The following is a 22,039-nucleotide window of genomic DNA, read 5'->3' on the forward strand; positions in this document are numbered from 1 at the left end:
ACACCAAAAAAACTCTCAGGGCTTTGGAAAGCACAAGGTGAGAGTTGCTGAAGGTTACACGTCATTAGCTTCATGGAAATCTTCCTCTGTCTCTCCAGGTGGTCCCAGCCTGCCCCTGTCAACAGCAGCCTGAGTAGGAGGGAGACTCAGTTTCAAAAGATGACACCTGGGAGTTCAAGCTGGAAAGTCATGGGAAGGAGCAAATTCTAGAGTGCTTGGAATAGCTCCTGAAGGTGGGATGAATGTAGTTGCTGCCTTCACCTTGCATTAAAGATGGTATGAAAATAGACAGCTGCTTTCCTAGATAGAATAATAGGAAATAACCAAGGTTGGGTTAAAACTGGATTCTGCCAAAAGGGCCAGAGCAGTTGGCATGGACCAGAGGCTGCTGCCAAATGCAAAATGGAGTGAGAGGGTTGGGAGCCATGATGGATTAGTGATATCTGTAGGGCACTGAATTAGAAGGTGGCACCATATAACCCCGATATTTAACTCCCCTAGTTTGATATGTCAGTCCAAATCAGAGAACATGAGCAAAGTGATTGGAGATCGTATACAGGGATTCAAGCTACATTCTGAATAAAAATAGTGGTCTAGAGAACAATACATACATACATAAAACTTCAGGCATGTATGAACAATCAGAGAATATAGTTCAGATGGAAAATACTACATCCAAGTCAGATACATGTTGCGAGAAATTAAAAAGTAGCATAATCAAGGAAGGAAGGACTTCCCCCCTTTCCTCTCTTCTGCCTTTCAGCAACTCAATGGTATGTATGGGCAGGTAAAAGCAGGCAGTTATATTCTGTTACTTAGGCCTAAGAAGGGTTTACCAAATATTTGCAATTCATAACCACAGCACCACTGGAAGAATTTGGAAGTTTTCCAGTTTTCAGAGATAAAAAAGATAAAACACAATCTCTGCCTTCACAGCATATATGTTTACATGGAAAACTATATTAGGTCATAGACCCTGACTTGGAGAATTGCTTGCAGCAATCTTATGGGGAGTGCTCTCAGGAACAGTACCAGTAATGAAATGGGGGTAGCAGAATTGGGCAGAGAGAGAAGCCAAACAATACTGCAGATGCAACAGAGCCTCCAGCCTATTCCACAGGATGATCTGTGAGTGGAAAAACCTCTTCGAAGTGGCCTTTAAGTGAGGAAATGAGGTCTTTGTACCCCCACAGTGGACCAGTCATTGTATGGAGGTTGTCCCGGGGGAGGGATATCGCAGCTCCCTTCGGGTCCAGGGTAGTTCCCAGAGGGAGACTGGGCTGTGGGTCCTTTGCAGCCCACACTCCCCAGAGCCAGTGGTATGAATGCCATCATCCTGAGCAAGCATTCTGTGCAGCACATTAAAATGTACACTAAAGTACAAAGAAATGAAAATAAGCTCTAAAACAGTAGTATAGGACCTGGAATTTAGTCCTGGTTGATGAAGTCAATTGCAGACTGAGAGCCAAGGACAGAAGGGAGGGAGCCTCTTTCTGATCCCGCTCCTCTGTTTGAGTACCTTCTCTGAACTGAGATTACATGTCTCCCGCAACTTTTGCTAAAATGTAATGAGTCCCTTGAAAATCCTGAGGCAGAGGAGCTAAGACACCAATGACCACTTTGAGAAAAGAATAAAGATAGGTGTGCTGAGACAGATGATGCTGTGAGTGTTCTCACTGGAAAATTACAAGGGAGGACTGCAGTTCACCAAAGGCATCTCAAGGGCAATGGCTACCCTTGAAGAAGATGGCAAGCTGCAAGCCCTAGGGAGGGAGAGAGCTTTTAAGTTGAATTTGCTATTCCTTCCTATTTTACTAGGCCAGCCCTGCTGCTCATGTCCTGTTTTGAATATTCTATTTCTGTTTAACTACATTCTGTGATTCTGTCCCCCGATAGCAGCTGCTCCACACTTGGCAAACTCTGTGGGCAATTCAAGGATTTGTTTACCTTTGCTCTGAAGCTCTGTGACACTTGTTCTTACATTTCGATAGAGGCAACAGAAGGAGAATAAATGCATAACATAGAGAACCAACTACCGTTACCTCAAAAATAGGCTGGCTCGATGTGTGTTTTCCCTTAACTGCAATTAAATATTTTTTATAATAGTGAATGCCAAAGAAGTGCAATGGTCCAAGAGGAAATAGAGAAAACAAATGGTAACAGCCGCCATGTGGCAATCCCAGTTGTATTTGGATATAATCATTAACTTTGATTCTCAAGAATTTACAGGGAAAAATAACGTTATTCTCTAACATTATTCAGAAACCTTGCAAACGAAGTCTCTGTCAAGTGATTTGAAAATTTGCACTTGAAAAATGTGGATAAGGATTAGGAAATTAGCAGGGTGGGCTTGAGAGATAGCTTTTGTTTTTCAAAACATACTGAGCCTTAGCTTTTAAAGAAAACTAGCAAGTGCAGGGTAGAAACCTTACAGTCAATAATCTGTGGTTTTTTAAAGATGGCATTTCCTTGGAGACCATGATTTTGAACTATATTATTTTTATTTTATGAATGTTAGCTGAATTCTTGAATCAATTTTCAATTTCCAGACACAGAAAACCACTGATTTAGAGTCCTAAAAATTATTTTCTCTTCTTCCTATCATTGTATCTTTTTATTTTTACGGACCCAACTAGATCTGCCAAGGTCCTAAATTCAAATATATCTGTGGGTCGCTGTTTGACTTTATTGAGTTACATGAAATAAGGATCACTTTACATACTGTTTGCATTGGGGTTTTTTGTTGTTCCTAATCAAAGAAAAGGACAAACAGTACCTTAATTGTTTCTTTCCATTTACTTTTCTTTTCTGTTAAGTATTTCCTTCTCAGAGAGCCAGACAGACATTTTTAAACGATTGTCATTTCATACAACTGACCCAAAATTAGGTGATTTTGTTCACCCTGGGAAATCCTGATTATATTCTGGGTCATTTTATATTTCACTTCACTTGACTTTTTTTGTCTTTCTCTCCAAGTATATGAGAATGGCCACTCTGGTCCCATTAGGACTTTAAGAAGAGAATATATACATAACAGTTACCCTAAGATTAAATAGGCACTTGTAATATAAAATTCCTCTGTCAATTGTAACTTCCCCTTTGTGGTTTGTGAATTATTTTGTATGTTTGAAGTACATCCTTACACCAAAGTCAGGCCTTAAAGTTCTTCTCACTTCCTCTTAAGTATGAAAATTAATCATTTGGGACTATAATTAAACATAAGATTCACAAAAAGGAAATCCAGCACAGAGAGTCTCCTATAGACATGTTAGATGACACTTAATGAAGCATTTTATATCCTGTTAAGACTTTATGCCATGCAGTTTGTGTGTCAAATGGTTATTGAAATGGTTTTCATATTTTAAAAATTATATAATTCCTCATCTAAATAACAAAGTTGGAAACGACACTATAAAATAGGCCACAGGCAAGTAATGTATGATATGTGTTACTCTTAGTCATTACATTAATATTAATAATACTCATAAGGAATTAAACTATTAATTTTTCATAAGACCTAAAAAAAGTCATATTATTGCAATAATTCAATCACAGAAAACACAAAGGATGCAGGATTCCAGCTGAATGCAAATAGAATTTAAATATGTATGTTTCAGTTTAACCACACTGGTATTTGCTGTAGATGTGGCTTAGTTTTTATTCTAGCTGAGTAAAATAATTCAACCAACTTTCTTCTTTGCATACAAAGGAAATATTTTTGCAATACGGTTTTTTGTTTAGCTGAGCTACAGAAACTCCTTCTACCCCAGCCTTAAGTCCATCTTTTGAGCCATATTTTAGCCCATACTGAAGTGAATATCATTCTTACAGAACCAAGAGCTTAGCTAACTGCAAAACGACAACTTTCTTGTGCTTACTCTCATACAATCTGGAGAATTTTTCATTACAGAGAGCTGCTAGCCTTACCATAGACACACCCAATCATAGCCTCTTGTAGAGATAACTGTGTTTAAGGTATAGCCTTCTGCTTGGAAACAAACATGACTGAGTTATGATACCTAATTGTAAAATGGAGGGTTGAAACAGCAGCACCAGAAGTCACTTGATCCCAAAGCTAATTCTTCCCACTCACCTCTTTTAACACTGGATAAATCTAGGTATCTGCTGGGTGACATTCAAACACAATTTCTTCGGTCTGTTTAAGTCATCTCCATGCTCCATTTACACATTCTCTAGTGTAGGGCCTGCCTCCAGGAGCACTCTGACATGGCCAAGTTCCTACCTCCTTACATCAGTACAGAATTTCCTACTGTATTAGTTAGGATGGGCTAAGTTGGGCTCTGGTAACAAATTAACCCTGAAATTTCAATGGCTGCACAATACAAAGATTTATTTCTCACTCATGTGAAGTCTGATGGCCACCATGCAGTGACTCAGGGATCCAACTACATCTATCTCATGGTTCTGCCTTTTCAACAACTGCAGCAGAAGATGTCACCTAAAGATCACACAGTTGCTCTTCTGTGTTGTGGCCCTGAAATGATAGGGGCACTTGTACTCTCAACCTATTGGCCAGAACTCGTTGTATAATTTTTCATCTGGAGCCAGGGCAGGTGGGTCAGGGTGGCTGAATTCTTACTGTACTTACCACTTTCTCACTATAAAAGTAATTGTGTGGAAATTTACAAAGATCAATCTCTTTTGAGATTTTCTTTAAAAGAAGAGAGGACCAGGAATATAGGCATTTCTTGAAGTGATTCTTTAGTTTTGTCCTGTTCTGATACTTATGAAATAAGTCTAGCTATTGAGTTATTTAGATAATATTACCTGAAGCTTCCATTAGATATAAAATATTACTTACAGATCATTTTTTAAATACTTAGGGTTTTATTTATTTATTTATTTAAAGATTTTATTTATTTATTTGACAGAGGGAGAGAGCAAGAGAGGGAACACAAGCAAGGGGAGTGGGAGAGGGAGAAGCAGGCTTCCCGCCAAGCAGGGAGCCTGATGCGGGGCTCGATCCCAGGACGCTGGAATCATGACCTGAGCCAAAGGCAGACACTTAATGGCTGAGCCACCCAGATGCCCCTAAATACTTAGGGTTTTAAATTTACTTTTAAATTTCATTTAGAAATGTAAAGATTAATATTAATGGATAAACTCTGATGTTGCAATGCATCTTTGAACTTTTTCCTAGAGCTCTGGTTTCTCATTTTTGCATTGCTAAAATGACTGTTTATGTTTATTGATGATTAGTTCATTAGTTATTAATTAATTGTTAACATCTATATTGTATCTACTGAGTCAAGCTACAAATCATGAAGCCTTCCTGCTCCTTTGTTTCATCCTTAATATGCAAGCAATCATTAAATTCTGTCAATTCTACCTCTTCAATATCCCTCACATCCATTCATTTCCTGCTTTCTCCATTGTCACAATATCTTATTTCACATTATTGCCATCTCTCAGCTGCATAACTGTGAAAACCTCATAACTGGTTTCCCTGAACTTCATATTACACACCTTCTATCCACTCTCTGCTATTCATCTAGAATCTATAAATATAGCATTGTATGTGTTTGTGTATGTATAAATTCAAATGTGGTCGTATCATTGTTACCACCCACTAGACAAAGTCAAACTCTTAAACTAGCATAGCAAGACATAGTATGTCCTCCTGACCACTCCACCAACCTTACCCACTACACCCACTGAGATCAACATATTTTTCTCTGTAGCACTCTTCTCTCTTTATTGGAGAGATTCACATGCATCTCCATATGACCTCATGGCTCTCACCTCTGACTTACTTCTTTTTATCCTCCAGGACTTGGTTTAGCAGTAATCTCTAAACATGGATGAGGTCTTCTTCGTTCAAGCTTTCATACTTCATGCTGGCCACATCATAGCTCTTGTTGCACAAGATGGTATTTTTTTCCCTTGCTGTGGGTCTCTCCAGCTGTATCAGCATTGTTCGGTTAAAGTCCAAAGAGCACCTTCATCTGAAGCATGTAGGGAGCTTGTTAAAATTATAGATCTTAAGATGCTACTCTAGATCTACTAAGCCAGGATCCATAGGAGTGAGGTCCAAGGACCATATTTAAATACATTACCCAGATTGTTCTGAGGCCTACTGATATTGGAGAACCATTACTGCAGGCTATAGGTCCTTTTGGAGACAGACTGATTTGGCTATTTTCTCCACATGCATCTGTTTATGCCTAGCACCGTGCCCAGCATGGTAGGCAGGCAAGAATTTAATACTAAATTTAACACTAGAATTTAATACTAGACATATTAAAATGACCTGAGGTTTACACATTTATCACTAAACTGTTTTTTTTAAGATTTATTTATTTATTTATTTATTTATTTATTTGAAGGAGAGAGAGAGTTGAGGGGTGGGGCAGAGGGAGAGAGCGTCTTAAGCAGACTCTATGCTGAATGCAGAGCCTGACCTGGGGCTCCACATGGGGCTCAGTCTCACAACCCTGAGATCACAACCCAAGCCAAAATTAAGAGTTGGATGCTTAACCAATTCTGCCACCCAGGCGTCCCTATCACTATAATGTTTTACCAAGTATTACTAAATTACTCATTATTTCCTTTTCCTTATGATTCTATTTAAGCTTTATTTCTAATATTATTTAACATGTGTGAAATTTTAAAATAAATCCTGATTTTTTTCTTTCTAGAATTATTGTGCATTTTCCTCACCGTGAAAAGGTGACTTCTAAACATACTAAGAATTTTCTTTTAAAAAGCTCTGCTGAAGTTTTACTACATGGTTTTCATAGGTAACCTGTCTACAGACATTCCAGATAGTTCAGCTATTACTATACGTATTTCTAAGATTCATTTATTGGATGAATATTTAAAAAGCCCTTACCGTGTGTCAAGCACAATGTTAGGTGTTGAGTATACATTGGTAAATAAGAAATACAGTCCTGCCCTTACAGAGTTTGTATTATTATTGGGATACAGGCATTTTAGACAAGCAAATACAGGCATTGATGGAGGAGGTATGTATATGTATGTGCAATACAAAATATTAAGTTCTGGGAAAGAAATAAGTAGGGTGTTAAGTGGGAATAATGAGATAATGAGTGTGGGGACTTATTTAATGTCCAGACCAGGCTTTTCTGGGGAAACAGCACTTATGACAAAACTGAAGGGTGAGTGGAGTCATCTATGAAAGACAAATGCTCCAGCACAGAGGGAACAACAAGTACAAAGCCCCCAGGCAGGAACTTACGTGATCAGGAGCCTGGAGGAAACCTGAGGTGTCTGAAGGATGGTAAGCAAGGAGGAGGGTTGCCTAAGATGAGGTTAGAGTCACAGGTATGGGTCAGGTTCAAGGTGGACCTTGCCAGCCATGGTAAAAAGAGTTTGAATTTTCTTGTCATTGCAATGGGAAATTACAGCAGAGTTAATCAGGGGAGGTACATGACCACATTTATATTTTTTAAGAAATTACTCATCTGGAGTGTAGAGAATAGAATTTAGAGAAGGAATAGGAGCATTGAAGAGAGGAATTAGATGCATATTTCAGCTGTTCAGACGTGTGAGGATAGACTCTGGTGTTGGCAATGAAGAGGAGAGATGTGAGTAAGTTGAGATATATTTTGAACGTTAAATCAACAATAATTGTTGATGGGTTACATGAGGAAAAGTGGGGCAAGGTGGAATTAGGAAGAAAGGGAGCCAAGTTCTGTCCTTAATAATTATGGCATTATTTATTGCTAGCAGAAAGCCTGGGAGAGAAATGAGTTAGGAGTGGAGGAGGCCACAAGAGTTTAGTTTAGGAGATGCTAAGCTCATGATGCCTCTGAGACATGTGAGTGGAGATCTCAAGTAGGTAGTTGATTAATTCATACAATATTTAAACCACAGACGAGGCTCACAATGATATTAACTTTAGGAGCATTTCCATTTTCTTTATTATTATTTTCTTAGCTACCAGTGACCACTTTTACAATTTGTGTAGAGATAACCTCTAAATTTACCTCTCTACCCTGCTGCATTGTTCCGCTCTGAAGAAACTCAGAAGACAGAACAAATTTATTTAAATTCTAAAGTAATTTCCTATTTGAACTGGAGTAAAATTATCATATATATTTAACCCCGAGACATGTCTGTGAACAAAGTATGAATAAAAGAAATTGGCCTTAGAATTCAAGACAATATGTGCATTTACTCTCACTTTATTATTGAATAATCCTAATGTCTCTTCTTGCTGTTTTACAGACTCTAAATTGACTGTAAATTTGCAATGACAGCTGTTTTACATAGGAGAGAATAAATCAGTAACTGAGCTCAAAAAGCATTTACTGAGCATAATCTTGATGGTTAATAATAATAGTAGTAGTAATAGATAATTTCTACTAAGGGGTAACAAGGGTATAGACACCAGTGTTTTATCACATAATTTTTAGTTTGAATCTCATAAAAAGTCTAAGAGGTAAGTACTGTTATAATCCCTATTTTACAAGTGAAACAGGCTGTGGAACAATTAAATAACTTTACTTAAATCACAGTTAGCAAGTATCAGAGAGAGGACTCAAGGATGGTTCACCTGACCCCAAAATTTCTGTTATTAACCACTAAGTTAGGTTTCCTAAAAACTATGATACACATGAAAGAATATAGTACATTGAAACTGTTTATAATTCAAAAAACAGATGATCATAGGGGACAAGAGGAAGATATAAAACAAGATGAAACCAGAGAGGGAGACAACCCATAAAAGACTCTTTTTTTTTTTTTAAAGATTTTATTTATTTATTCGACAGAGACAGAGACAGCCAGCGAGAGAGGGAACACAAGCAGGGGGAGTGGGAGAGGAAGAAGCAGGCTCCTAGCGGAGGAGCCTGACGTGGGACTCGATCCCATAACGCCGGGATCACGCCCTGAGCCGACGGCAGACGCTTAACCGCTGCGCCACCCAGGCGCCCCTCCATAAAAAACTCTTAATCATAGGAAACAAATTGAGGATTGCTGGAGGGGAGCAGAGTGGGGGGATGGGGTAACTAGGTGATGGACATTAAGGAGGGCATGTGATGTAATGAGCACTGGGTATTATATAAGACTGATGAATCACTGACCTCTACCTCTGAAACCAATAATACATTATATATTAATTAAAAAATAAAAATAATAAACATAAAAAATAAATTGTTTATAATCCAGTAAAGGAGAAGAATGTGAGGGAAGGGATAAAATTTGTTGACTACCCCCACTCTGTCATGTCTAAGGCACAGAAGAAGCCTTTCCTCCTATTGAAACCACCCTTTTTCTCTCCTTTGCTCCACATACAAGCATATAAATAGGGAGCTGGATTGAGTGGCCTCTAGAGCTCTATGGAGGCCATAGTTTACAGAGATGAGGTTGGAACCCCAAATGAGACTGGTTTCTGATCTCACTGGACACTTATGGAAGAACCAAGATATATATATATCTTCCTCAGAGACTTTAATAACAATATTAATAGAACCCCACTCCTTTATTCCTAACACTCCTAATGTGTTAGGACTTTGAATACAGTTTATCCTTTGCTTCACAGAGCTTATTTGGTTTGATAATATAATTGTGACTTCTATACTGGGACGCTCATAATTTGGAACTTTAATAAACCAGAATTTTAATTTGCCAACTCTGCAAGATTCTTATACACTCAAAAACTACCTTCCCCTAAATGAACTAACTCTATGTGTGCTAGGGGATGTTGTAGGTATTCTGTAGAGTTAAGAGAATAGCCCATGGTTTGAATCTTGGTATACTGTATACTAAGTGCATAATCTTGAGCAAGTCACTCAACTTTTCATTTCTTCTTCTTTTTTTTTCATTCTATTTTTCTGTGCCTCACTTACCATAGATATAAAATGAAAGTGATAATAAGATAAGATCATGGTAAGGTTTGGATGATGTATACACTGGAGTGCTTATACCAGAAAATACTGACATACAGAAAATATCCTAGGTGCTAGATCATATATCCTATCTCAGTTTGCACAAAGCCTTTTACCTGTAATTACTAACTTACTAGAGATTTTCTCTCTTTCTTTAAAAGATTTTATTTATTTATTTGAGAGAGAAAGCGCAGAGGGAGAGTGAGAGGGAGAAGTACTCCTTGCTGAGCCTCTGCTTGACCTGCATGACCCTGAGATCATGAGCCAAGCCGAAGGCAGATGCTTAACTGACTGAGCCACCCAGGCACTCCAGAGATTCTCTTAATTAATTCCTTGTCTATATCCCCTCAATGGTCCCTATGTCACTGAAATATTCAACACAATCCATAAAGAGGGTATCTATTGTTTCCTGTACCAAGTCTTTGCATCTCACTTTGATCTCTCTCATTTCGATCCATATTTGTGTGCATTTCTTTATATTATATAAAGATTATTTATTTTCCATGGTTTCTACGTGATTCCAACTCTGCACGGCCAACAGCTTTTATAATATGTTCCTTTCTTATTTTATCTTCATAAACACCTTTCAAGGTATGTTTTATTATCTCTATTTTACGAGGAAGGCAAATACATACCCAAGGCTGTGTATTAAAAAGAGTATTCACCAGGATTCAGATCAAAACAATGCTCCTCCCCAAGTTACTCACAAAAAATGTGCTAGAAATATTAGTTATGTGTTAATTTAAAGGGTTCTTGCCTTGAGTGCAAAGGTGATCCCTAAAAAAGAAGCTCAGTGAAGGTTCAATTGTATATGGAATGCTTCCACAGGAAAGTGAGGCCTGAGTTTGTCCTAAGGGGAAGTTTGATTAGAAAGCAGATTAAAGGCAGCTTTACCTGAGCAAGTACATGGAGCCAGAAAATAAAAAAAGTGCAAATGCAGGGCACCGTGAAGACTACTTACTTGAGCAAAAGTTGACTCCTGGGAAATAGAAGGAGTTAGGATTAGATCAAAATGGGGCAGTAGTCAGAGGGTTATAAAAACTAAGTGAAGAATTTTAAAATTAGTCAAATACAACTTTTTCTTCTTGATGCTTTTTAACATTTTCCCCTCACTACTGGTATAATGCTTACTCTGTTTGACTTCTTTACACTTCTCATGTATCCCTCAAATTTTAGCTGAAATGCTTTCTCCTCTAGGACATCTTCTCCAGGGAAAGTGAAGCATCCTCCTCCCATAGATCTTAGCCAGAAGAATTAATCCATGACTTCTCACCTATTTGTGTCCCTCACTGAATGTGGGAGCACTAGAAGGCAGGAAATTGTTACATGTGTTTTTGAATCCCCAGCATTTATCTTAATGTCTAGCACACAGCAGGCACTTAATAGATGGCTGCGGCTCGAATAAATTAATAAATGAATGGTTCTGAAGAAGAGAAATGACAAAGAAACTGATGTCTAATAAAAAAAAACATTCAGAATGGGCTGAAATAGGAGACTCTAAGAGGCAAATTGTTTATATTACAAAATGCATTAGAAGTATGATTTGGATAATATATAGGAAGTGCCCTATATTACATGCTTTTGCTGAATTGCTATAATCACACTAATCCTGTGACCCTGATTCTCCAATGTGAGCCTATCAAAATCAATAATATGTAAAAAATACTGCAGCTTAAATAGATTTGACAAATGAGGCAAATATGATTTCATGTGAATCAAAAGTTATGAGGCAAAAATTCTTCAGCATTTTTTTCTAATGAGGCTCATATTCATATGATTCAACAGGAGGTTTCAGAAAATGATTGTTAAACTAAACTGTTCATAACTTTTGTATTTCTTTTTGGTAGGCACAGTCTAGAACAATAATTTTAATTTACCATGGAAATGTTCGTTTATATTTGTAATCTATAAATAAAAATTTTATAGCATTACAAGACCACAGCTTCCTGTATCCATTCCTTTTATTCTTTCTTGCTTAACCTGTAATGTACCAAGACAATATAACATTCTTTGGGGGAAGAAAAAGAAAAAAGAATAAATTTCCATGGCCTTATTTCTACATGTGGCCTTAAGCAATGGAAGATTTTGAATGTGCCAAACAATTAAAATTCTTCATTACATCAAATGAATTGGCCTAAATGAAATTTTTTCTATCATACCTGGTGAAATTATTGCATCTCCCTTCCTGAAGAATGATCCAGTTATTAAGAATAGATTGAGTGTGGATTCAAGTTAAATTATACATTAATATTAAAATATATTTCCTTTTAAAAATTTGTACATTTATTAAATCATTTTTATAGGGGAAAAAGGATAATTTAATTGATTTCCACCATTGCTCAATGAATACCACCAGCTGCAGGCAAAATCCATTAGAAGAACTTCTCTACCAGAATGAAACACAAATCCAGTGAACACATATGCAATGTTTGGAAATTCAGGCTTCAGGCTGATGAAAGTGATTCAAATGACTGCCTCTCATTAAATGTTGAGAGCAAAACAGAGCTGATATGCCACTCTAAATGAGCAACTGTTTCAACTACTATAAAGAGTAGTATTGGGAGTGTCTAAAACATTTCTTCTTTTATAAATGAATTAAGCGAATAGTCAATGGCATCACTCAACTATGAATGCATAAAGTAATATATATAACATGTACTCCAAAATAGAAGACAAATAAGGAGAAGCCATGTTGCTAAAAATAAAACAAATGAATGCCATAAGATATTTTTGCTCACTGTATCACTGCCAAGCAATAAATAAATCTAAATTTATTTTTGTTGTATCAAAATGTATAATATTTAAGAAAAAGATTGTGATTTTTAAATTGTGTGTTTAATGCATTGGTGGCAGTTCTTCACATCTTAAAGAATAACATTTTAATTCATTTTCCATTTTGAACATTTAACCAAAAAATCCTGTTACCTTTAGATCATTTCAATAATATTGAACTCAATTAGTCTGGAGAAGAAAGATGGATGAAAATTGGTTAGCTCACATATAAAGAGTGGTCAAAGAATAACTTGATCTCAGAGAGAGTTTATAGCATGAGTTTTTCAAATAATGTATTTTTTTAAGATTTTTGTATCTATTTGAGAGACAGAGCAGGAGCCTGTGCATGAGTGGGGAACTTCAAGCAGATTCCTCGATGAGCACAGAGGCCTATGCAGGGGTTGATCTCATGACCCATGAGATCATGACCCGAGCTGAAACCAAGAGTCCCGCGCTTAACCAACTGAGCCACCCAGGTACCCCTCAAATAATATATTTTCATGTCCATCATCAAAGAGAATTAGAGAAGACAGTTCTCCCTAAAAGAACATAGGGAAGGAGAAAGGTGTAGGAGTGTTTTGACAGCTGTGACCACTAAAGGGAGTAGTAAGATGAACAATGGGAATGAACAAAGCAGAGAAGTAATGATGTAAGTAAATATTACTCAAGAGAGGAGAAATATCAAGCAAAGTGCTCAGAAAGTTTGCCCTTCACCTCCTGGGATTCTGCCATTCTATATATGGGATTACAACCATATCATCTAATATTCCAAAGGTTTTACAATTCTTTCCATCCTGGCAACTTTGCCCTTCCCATTTTTTATTAATATTCACTAGAGTAGTTCTTGCCAGTGACCCAAGCTCTCCCTGCTCCAGCAAAATATGCTTTTCTCTTGCCCCTTCATGCCTATGGGCAGTAACGATACCCTTGTGGCCAGTCTCAGATATTTCAATAGAATTGATCATTCATTTAACCCCATCTACACCACAGTGATTGTTTTGCTCATTAACTTCTCCTTAGTTAAACCCGCCAAATGTGCCTTTTCTTTGCTGTCAGGACCCTGATACAGCCCAGAGACAGTCTACATTGCACATCACATGCATCTCCCATATACGATCTGAGGCAGTCAGAGAACTGGTTGCTCTGGAAGGTAGAGCTAGAAACAACAGGTCTATAAACATCATCTCACCTTCTACTGACCAAGATGCATGTATCTGAGAAATTTGTCAGAATGATTGCAAATACCCCCAACACCTGTCTTACGTCATTGACCAAGAAGAGGATATTGCTAATAAAATACAATGGGATACCAGTGGATATTTAAAATAAACAAATACAAATATTATCTACATTTACCCCACAAAAATGTAAAAGAAATATCTTCTTTATGGTCATACTATGACAGTCCTCTGTTTACTTCTTTCTCACAATGTTACAAGCTATAGACGTTTTCATGTTTGTTTTTGTTTATGTCTCTCTCCTTCACTTCGCAGAAGATACATGATGGTCCACGACTGCATTCTTTGTTGAGTATCCCCTGCCAGAGCAGAGTACCTGGCACAGAGCAGTCATGTCATAAGCAATATGTGTGAATGAGTTATTGAAAATAGGTTTTCCTAGGTGCTTAAGAAGCATTGTAATAAGAGCTCTCATGGAGCTCACAGCCAAGGGGAAAAACAAAAACTAAACATTTGTGATAGGGTGTGATAAATGTGAGGTACCAGGGAAAAAATTAAGAAATTTACATTTATTATCCAATGTCATTGTGCCCACCCGCCAATGAGTCATGTATTACTATTACGCCCATTGACAGATGAGGAAACATTTCCAGAGAAGATAAGTAACTTGGCTAATTTCACATAGCTAGCAAGTAGACAAGTTGAGACTTGAGCCAATATCTGTCTTATACTTCCTTATTCTATGTTCCCTGGAAACTCTGAGTATTCATTCATTGATTAACTCAATTCATATTTATATGAATGTTTCTTTTATACCATATAGGCACTATGCATATTGCAGTAAACAAAAGAGAAAAAGCCTCTTCTTTCACTGAGCTGACATTCAAAGTTGCAAAGACAAACAACAAAAACAAATCAGTAAGATACATAATAAAACATCTGAGTCATCATTTCGGGAAGAAAATTAAGGCAGACTAAGGGGATAGAAATAGTCAGTGGCTTGCTATTTTAAATTGAGTGGTCAAGGAAGACCACTCAGAGCTGGGCAGTTGCATTTTGGGACACATAAGAAAAAGGCAGACCTTCCTCCAGGCATATGCAGCCCTTCCAGCAGGGCTCACTGTTTCCATGGCAATCACCCCAGTCCTCATTTTCTCACATCTGGCTCACTGCAAGAGTTTTCTGATTTGTCTATCTACGTCTCCTGCCCTCTGCTACCAGATTAATCCGGCCTAGCAAACCAGAGGCTGGAGTTCAGCCTTCATTGCGATCATGTCCAGGCAGCTGTGCATAGGGGTCAACTCAATGCAGTGGCCTCTTTGAGGAAGGGATCAAAGGCCTAAATAAAAGCCATGAGGACATGTGACGGGAAGAGCAATTTAAAAAAATTCCCTAAAACTAACACATGTTTGGCATATTGCGGGTATAACAAGACCGGTGTAGGAGTAAGCAAAAGGAAAGTGCTAGGAAAAGGGAATAGAGACACAGCCTTTGTGAGCCTGGTAAGGACTCTGAATTTTATCCTAGGTGTAAAGGAAAGCCATTAGAGTAGGAAGTTATTAATTCTCTCTCTTAGCAGAAAAAAACTTTCATGGAAAGCCTTGAGATTTGACCTGAAGATACGAGAATGAGTTGGTGTTGTCTCATGGCTACTGTCTCCATGTAAAAGAAACCCACAGGGCTGGAAGGCATGATCAGAAATAAAAATAGTTACACTGCCTAATCCTTGCTACTGAAAATGTCTCATACAAACCAACCGCAGCATCACCAGAGAGGTTGTTCGCAGTGTAGAATCTCTGGCTTTTCTCCAGATCCACTAAATCATAAGCTGCATTTTAAATAAGATTAGGAAAATCATAAGCATGACAAGGGGTGGTGTATATGAGGAAATAAATAATAAGTGGTCTGGTGTTGCTAGATTCCAGGGATTAGACAAAAATGAGTATAAGACCTCAAGGGCTGGACAGTTAGGTTGGACCCATTGGGAAGAGCTTTGAGTACCACGATTTAAGAATCTGGAATATTCTGACAAGTGAAAACATTTCCAGATTGCTACAGCATAATAACTGCCTCATAATGACTGGGTACCACCATCTGTGAAATTTCAATACTTAAAAAAAAAAAAAGTAAAGAAATTCCTTGTATTATTTCAAATAAAATCAAGTGAATTAAAAATATGGACAGAAATGTGTGATTTTTTTTTCTTTAAAGAAGGTCATATTATTGTCTATTTCAGATAAAAACTGTTATCTGGTTATATATGGTTATTCACCTCATGTTAGTTTGTATCTATTCCTCAGAAGCCCTGAAATATGCTGAACAAAATGAGAAACAAAATAGCCCTTGTAGATGTACATCAGTGAGTTGTTTATTCTTTTCATTTCTCATGTTCCAGAGGGCAGGTTAAATTGCAAATGTGTTCTTTCTAAGAATGTAAATGTGATCAATTACAGGGCTTTTCCCCTCTTTGTTTTGGCACACAGGCTGTTCCATTTTCTCTTGCTTCTTACTAAACATGATAAATAGGGATATTCAGAATTCACCACAAGGAGAAGGGGCCAAAATAACAGAGAAATTGACAAATCCAAAAAAAAAAAAAAAACCAACTGGAATATTAATTTTACTGGAATAATGTTTTTACAAGATGATTTTTAGTTTTCCTTGTTTCTTTTAATCTTTTTCTTTCATTGTTACTTCAGCAAGCTTGGGCCTTAAGAAGGATCGGGATGGACAGACAGGCACAGCAGATACCCAAGGACTTGGGAGCTGCCCAGAGAGAAGGTATGAAATGAAGGGCACCATATGCAATAGAAAATAAAAACAGGGAGTTCAGTCAGACCTCATAGACTTTAGAGAGAGCTGACATCAGGCACTTGGCAGAAATTCAGTGTGCAGGGACAGAAGTTCACTAGGGGAAGGGAGTCGAAGGTGGAGAGGTAAATGGGAGCCAGACCAGGAAAGGTCTTATACATATGATGAAGAGAGCCTGTCCTTATCTTGACCTCTGAGAGGTATGTATCTTCTCTGCTAACATTTCCATCTAAGTCATGATCAATCCTCATCTACGACAGCTTCCTAATGACTATATTGCTTTCATTTTTGCTCAATCCAAAGGCCCCAACTCGAATCCATTCTTCACAGAGTAGATAGAGGGTAAGTCTTGTCACTCTCCTGCTAAGAGTCCTTCAAAGGCTTCCCAGTGCACTACAAATGAAGTCCAAATTCCTTACTACTTGGCCCCAAAATCTATACACTGTGGCTACCACTCTCCTTCTTGCTTATACAGTGGCCACTGATTCCTCCAATGTGTCGAGTTGTTTGCTATTTCAGAGCATTTGCATCAAAAATTCTCTCTGCTGAAATGTCTTTCTATCCTCTATTCTACCACAAGATGTCTAGATCCCCTTCATTCATTGGGCTTCTGCCAACATAACATCTCAAGAGAGACCTTTCCTGATTATTCCATCTAAAGTAGCCACTGTCTAAACTTTCTTTCTACAATATTACCTTTTATTCCCCTTCATACATTTTAACACAATTCACTCTTTATCTGTTTACTTGTTTATTATCTGTCTCCCTGTGTTAGTTTTCTATTGCTGCAGAACAAACTTAGCAGCTAAAAACAACACATATTTGTTATCTCAGTTTCCTGGGGTTACAAGTCTAGGTAGGCTTAGCTCCCTACTCTGCTAGGCTGCAATTAAGGATGTCAGCTGGGACTGGGGTCACATCTGGAGGCCTGACTCGGTTTCACTCCTGAGCTCACTTAGGCTATTGGCAGAATTCATTTCCTTGAGACTGAAGGTCTCAACTTCTTGCTGTCACCTAGAGACTGTGCCTTGCCATACAAGCTTCCTAACATGGCCCCTTACTTCAAATCCAACAAGGGACAAAGTCTCTAGAATAAGTCTGCTAGCAAGACGGAGTTTTATATAACATGATCATGGGAGTACCATCCTATCACCTTTTCCTATTCCATTGCCTAAAGACAAGTGACAGGCCCTACTTACACTCAAGTGGAGGTGATTATACAAAGATGTGAACGCCAGGAGGTGGCAATAATGGGAGACACCTTAAAGTCTGTCTTCCATAGTCTGCCCATTGGCCTTCAATGATTTACATCCCTTCCACATGCAAAATACTTTCATCTCCCTCCCAAGGTTCCTATTATAGCATCCTATTGTGGCATCCTAACATAACATCAGATCAAAGGTCAATATCTCCTCATCTAAATCTGGTCCAGGTGTAATCCATCAGGTACAACTCCTAGGACATAATTTCTCTCCATCTGTGAAACTAAAGAGCAAGTTATCTGCCTCCAATTCTCTCCAGTTAGAATCTTTGTTCCATGAATGTGGAGACTAAGCCAATCTTGTTCTCTGCTTTATCTTTGAATGAGCACTATACCTAACTCATATAGACGTTTAATAAATACTGCTTAATAATAAAGGTATAATTGAAATCTCAGCAAGCAGACAGACCTGGTCCTGAGGTTTGATAAGAACCCAGACCCAAAGAATGAAGGTCGAATCTGAAAGCAAATAATTAGATATAGAACTAGAGGGAGGGAGGAAGAGAGAGAGAGAAAGACAGACAGATAGCTGGACCAGAATATGTGATCAGAACAAGATCAGTAACAGAGGATGCCCCTGAACCAGGTTCTTACGTTATCTCATTAATCCATTTAAAAAACATTTATATGGATCTATTACAGTTCTAAAAATTGTGGTATCAGAGATATAATAGTAAACAAAATACAGTCCCTGTCTTGAAAAAATTTATAGTCTAGTGGGAGAGACTCAATACAAGATGATAAATGTTAAAATGAATAAACAGAAGGTTAATGAAAATACATGGGAAAAATAACTACTTTTGCATGAAGAGATATCAGAGAATCGTTGAAGGAGAAAATGACCTCTAAATGTAGTCTTAAAGATTACATAAGAGTTACATAACAGTTAACTAAACAACTGCTTCCTGGATTATGCTGGAAAGAGGAAGAAAAGATGATGTTCCAGGAAGAGAAGATAAATGCATGCTAAAATCCCAGCAGTGAAAGAGAGCATGGCACACTGAGGAAACTCTTAAAAGAAGGGCTAGAGTATAGTTAGATGAGGAAAAATGCCAAAAAGTAAGGCTGGACATTTGATAAAAGGGGACCAGATCATGACACGAAATTTGTACTTTATTTTGAGCACAGTGGAGAGCCACTAAAGAGTTTCAAATAAGGAGATTTAAAAAAACCAAATTTACGCTTTAGAAAGATCACTCTGACTTGAGTGCGGAAAATCAATTGGAATGGAAAAGGTGTAAAGACAGACTAACTAGGAGAAAGCTGTTGCTGGAATGTAAGTATGCCATGAAGGCTGGAAAGGAAGAGGCAAAGAGCACAGAGGAGAGAGGTGAGCAACATCGGGGGTGGAGGAGTAAATGGATAGGAGTCAGGAATCATTTGCAAGCTGGGGAGTAAAACAGAGAAGAGATATGGATGAGTTCCAGGAATCTGTCTTTGAAAGTGCATGGATGGTGATACCATTTGCTGAGGTAGCAAATAAAGCAAGAGAAGAGGTTGGGGGCTGGATTGGATGGAGGTGAGCCAAGACAGAATATTTTAGTTTTGAGTTATCTCTGGGAATTCCAAGCGGGGAGGACTTGAAGGCAGTTGGATGTACCTGGCTCTAGAGCTCAAGAGAAAGATTTGATCCAAGCTTTCTGTTATCTCCCTAGTTGAGGGAAAAGATTGGCCACAGAGTCTAAGGACTAATAAATGACTGGTAATGGAAAAGTGAGAGATGAATGCTGCCTGCCACATAATTCAGGGGGACTCAGAGACAAGAAATCCAGCAAATAGTTTCCTAAATATTTCTCCCAGCTTTTCTCATCTAATCCTCTACATTATAGTACGTAGAACATCAGTTAAGGCTTCTAGTCTGATGTGTTTATCTCTGCTCTCAATGGAAATAATATTAAAATGCAAATGAGATTTTAAAAAGTATAAATCCTAAAAACAAAGAGAAAATGAGCAGGGATGAGAGTAAGTGAAAAGAGGTCAATAAATGTTAATGTGCAAAAAGCAAATAGTGGGGTGGCAACTCACCTAGTAGGTAAAAGGAAGTTGAAACCTAGGAACTCACAGTTGGAACCAATGCTAAAAATCGGGCTTTTCCCCACAGATCACTGGAGATTTGGAACTTGAGACACTAGGCATATTGAATGTCCATAGTGAGGAATGGAGCTGGGAATTAGTTGAAAAATCTGTATATGGAGTAATTGGACATCCTTCTTCCTGTTCCCCACATCCTTGTCCTGCAAATCCAAGTTAATGGCTCTAACTTCTTCAGAAAACCAGATATTTAGTCCCTGAGAATATGATCCCTAGGGACTCTGGACTGGTGGGACCAAGAACAATAGAATATGATGGTGCTGAAGTAAAAAAGGAAGATTAAGTGCAAATAGACATTTCTGAACAGTAATTTGTTATAAACTTTCCAGCATTATTTCATTTTTAAGTAACATAGATTCAATAAAATAGATTCAATTCAATAAAAATTTAAATTTGCCTAATAAAAGACTATCAAATCATTCAGGAAATCTTCCTCTGGTAAGGTTTTATTTTTTTAGGAAGGAAGAAATATACAAAACTATTCAGGTTTTGAGACACCAATATACCTTGGGACAATGTTCTTCACTTTGCTAGTGATATAAGGGAAAGAAAACAAGGCATCAAGGTTGGAATCAGCATCTCTACAACAAGGCCTCCTGCCTGGTTCTTTTAGGACCGTCAGTGATAACAAAAAATATCAGCAGGGACTTGAGTGCCCAGGAAATTTGGATGGATCTTCCTGAATTCCTTATCCCTCCAATAGAGGATTCTCCCAATGAAAGGATCCTGGGCAGTTCCTCAAATCTGAAGATGTTGGCTGGGAAGATTAGCAGAAGAGTAACCCAATCATGCTCTTCTGTAAAGGCTGTGATTATCCTCCCTCAGCCGAAATCCAAATCCAACTGTTTCACCCCATTGCTTCTCCTTTCTTAACCCAAATCAGCAACCCTGAGACAATGAAATTCTTCTCTAATATCATAAGACAGAGTTGAACATCTGCTGTTAGCTCTGTGACCTTGAACAATTCAACCATTGTTCTTGTATGTTCCTGCTCTACCTTACAGACTTGAAAGAGAAGCCACATTTTTTATAGTGGAGAATTCTAACTCCTGTCCTTGGATGAAGTCCTCTTTTCTTTTTGTTTAAATACTTGTTGTTGTTTGGTTTTTTGTTTGTTTTTTATTTATCACCTCCCAATTATTTCTTCATATCTCCTCTTAGAATTTTCTTTCGTTCCATTGTTTTCCTTTACCTCAATTGATCCTAGTGGCAGTTCATTTTAACTTCTTTCTTATTCCTAATCACATGCTTCTGAAATTATATGCTCATGAAAACACATACACACAGAAGTGCTCATTCCCTGATGGCAGTTTCACAGTTACCATAGAGACATATCAGTTTCCTATCAAGTGAGGGAGATGAATCATGACTCATGAATATTTATTTCATTTTATATTTGATTATTCCATTTTTAACATCTGCAGCAAAAACGGATATTTTGTTTTCAATATCTTTTCAGTTCAACTTTTTCCTTTTAAAGATAGCACTTCATTCTCACTCAAAAAAAAAAAATGCAATGAAACTGTCTAATGCTCTTTGGGCCATTATCTCATAAGTTAGTTTCCAAATAAGTTGATAAAGAATTAATACGTATAAATTTTGATGTACCACTGGGTATTGTTCTACATTTTATATTTGTTAACCAATATGCTCACCTACAGAATTATACATAATTATTAACGGCTCTTCTAATTAATCACAACGGATGTGTGCCTGTTACTTACCTAATGTAATTCCTGTGATTTATGTGGATGAAGAAACTTAGAAAATATCACTAAATCAGAATATTTGAGTACCATCCACCAAGTCTTGGGGGGATTCTTTTTACATTCCTTTATATTTCTGGATCACTTTTCAGTTTTCCAAGCACTTTCACATATGTGACAGGATATGAGCATTCAACCTGATTTATTATAGAAACAACTGTCTTGCTCATCTTTCTTTTCTGCGATGCATTAGAAAGATAGTATGTATTTATTTCTCTACACTTCCTGAGAGTGTTTGAAGTTTGAGATTTCCTTGAATTCAAAGAAATGAAACAGGTTTTTGTTTGA

At 37.6% G+C, this 22,039-nt stretch overlaps 1 long non-coding RNA gene across 3 annotated transcripts in view; it reads right to left on the reverse strand.

Annotated features, from left to right (window-relative positions):
* LOC113252965 (uncharacterized) overlaps nt 1-22,039 on the reverse strand; it is a 227,750-nt gene that overhangs the window by 44,524 nt on the left and 161,187 nt on the right. For 2 of the 3 annotated variants that reach the window (XR_008957901.1, XR_008957899.1), the window contains one exon: nt 5,764-5,966. This is a non-coding gene — a long non-coding RNA (uncharacterized LOC113252965). The remainder of the gene's footprint in view (nt 1-5,763; nt 5,967-22,039) is intronic. The other variant, XR_008957900.1, reaches the window with a different exon arrangement.

This window comes from Ursus arctos, unplaced genomic scaffold, assembly GCF_023065955.2.
Source record: "Ursus arctos isolate Adak ecotype North America unplaced genomic scaffold, UrsArc2.0 scaffold_6, whole genome shotgun sequence".
Taxonomy (NCBI): Eukaryota; Metazoa; Chordata; class Mammalia; order Carnivora; family Ursidae; genus Ursus; species Ursus arctos.